Below are 2,500 nucleotides of genomic sequence, written 5' to 3'. Positions count from 1 at the left end.
GATTTTGTTGTATGACATATATTGTTATGATTATATCGATTAAAATTGTGCACTTTGACACTGTATGGCATTAGATTAATTTTATCAAGTCGATTCACACCAAAAAAATGTTAAAGTCCAAACGCCCAGGTCGCGCGGATAGCCCTCACCCGCCGCGGATTTTCCCAAGTCGGAAGAGCTTTAGCCGCGAGTCGGTGTTTGGACTTTAACTTTTTGTTGGTGTGATGAGACTTGAAAATTTTTTAGAGTCCAAACGACCAGGTCGCGCGCATAGCTTTCACCTGGCGCGGATTTTCCGAACTCGGGAGAGCATCACGCGCGGGTCGGTGTTGTGGACTCTGAAAATTTTTCCCATCCACTCCAAAAAATGTTAGAGTCCAAACGCCCAGGCCGCGCATATTCTCTTGACCGAGCGCGGATTTTTCGACCTCGGAAAAGTTTTTGCCGCGGGTCGATGTTTGGACTCTGAAATTTTTTCAAGTCTCGACAAAAAGTTAAAGTCCAAACGTTGGGAAATATTTTCAGAGTCCAAACGTTCGAGTTGCGCGCAGTGCCCGGCCGGGGCGCGGTTCGGCGGCCACGGCAAGCGGCCACGCACCTTCCCAAACTCCAAATCCGGCCGCGAGCTCGCGCGATCCCGAGGCCGTTCTGGGGTACCATGGCGATGCAGGATTCTGTGACTACTATGAGGGAGCAGGCAGTCGTGTGAGCGAATGCGCGCGCGAGTGCGAATCGAAGCAGAATCGATCTCGGTTGGCGTCGGGCACGATGGGCAGATGTAATGCTGTTCGCGCGGTCGCCCATGCTTAGCCGGGGTTTTGAGCGGTCTGTCGGATCCAGTGGCAAGCTATCGGCGTGCCTCGGCGCGAGTATTGCACTCGAATCGCCGGGCAGCGTCCGGAATTGACGGTTTTCGGAGCTCGTGCAAGCCGCGAGCGTAGTGTTTGAGTAGCGATGTACACGGAGAACGTGTGAAAAGAAACGCGGGGCGCCCGTCGTCCCGCAGCAGCCTCGTTTGCTGCGAATAGCTACCTGGTTGATCCTGCCAGTAGTCATATGCTTGTCTCAAAGATTAAGCCATGCAAGTGTAAGTACGAGCTCTCGTACAGTGAAACTGCGAATGGCTCATTAAATCAGTTATGGTTCATTTGATCGTACGTGTTACTTGGATAACTGTGGTAATTCTAGAGCTAATACATGCGAAAAGCGCCGACTCACGGAGGCGTGCATTTATCAGACCAAAAACCGACCGGGCCTCGGCCCGTGCTCGTTGGTGACTCTGGATAACTTTGCGGATCGCACGGTCTTGCACCGGCGACAAATCATTCAAGTGTCTGCCCTATCAACTTTCGTCGGTACGGTATCTGCCTACCGAGGTTCTTACGGGTGACGGGGAATCAGGGTTCGATTCCGGAGAGGGAGCCTGAGAAACGGCTACCACTTCCAAGGAAGGCAGCAGGCGCGCAAATTACCCATTCCCGACGCGGGGAGGTAGTGACGAAAAATAACAATGCAGGACTCTAACGAGGCCCTGTAATTGGAATGAGTACACTCTAAAACTTTTAACGAGTATCCATTGGAGGGCAAGTCTGGTGCCAGCAGCCGCGGTAATTCCAGCTCCAAAAGTGTATATTTAAGTTGTTGCGGTTAAAAAGCTCGTAGTTGGATTTTGGGCTCGGGCCGTCGGTCCGTCGCAAGGCGTGTACTGGCGTGCCCGGCCTCACCTTCGGTTCACCGTCGGTGCTCTTGACTGAGTGTTGGCGGCGGCCGGAACGTTTACTTTGAAAAAATTAGAGTGTTCAAAGCAGGCGGTTCGCCTGAATAATGGTGCATGGAATAATGGAATAGGACCTCGGTTCTATTTTGTTGGTTTTCGGAGCGCGAGGTAATGATTAAGAGGGACGGACGGGGGCATTCGTACTGTGCCGCTAGAGGTGAAATTCTTGGATCGGCGCAAGACGAACAACTGCGAAAGCATTTGCCAAGAATGTTTTCTTTAATCAAGAGCGAAAGTCAGAGGTTCGAAGACGATCAGATACCGTCCTAGTTCTGACTATAAACGATGCCAACTAGCGATCGGGGGGCGTTACTTTGACGACCTCTCCGGCAGCTTTCGGGAAACCAAAGTCTTTGGGTTCCGGGGGAAGTATGGTTGCAAAGCTGAAACTTAAAGGAATTGACGGAAGGGCACCACCAGGAGTGGAGCCTGCGGCTTAATTTGACTCAACACGGGAAATCTCACCCGGCCCGGACACAGTGAGGATTGACAGATTGAGAGCTCTTTCTTGATTCTGTGGGTGGTGGTGCATGGCCGTTCTTAGTTGGTGGAGCGATTTGTCTGGTTAATTCCGATAACGAACGAGACTCTGGCTTGCTAAATAGTTACGCGACCTTCCCGGTCGGCGTCTAACTTCTTAGAGGGACTAGTGGCGTTCAGCCACACGAGATTGAGCAATAACAGGTCTGTGATGCCCTTAGATGTTCGGGGCCGCACGCGCGC

This window comes from Clavelina lepadiformis, unplaced genomic scaffold (genome assembly GCF_947623445.1).
Source record: "Clavelina lepadiformis unplaced genomic scaffold, kaClaLepa1.1 scaffold_203, whole genome shotgun sequence".
Lineage (NCBI taxonomy): Eukaryota > Metazoa > Chordata > Ascidiacea > Aplousobranchia > Clavelinidae > Clavelina > Clavelina lepadiformis.
The sequence above is the reverse complement of the archived record's forward strand: the minus strand, read 5'-3'. Positions refer to the sequence as shown.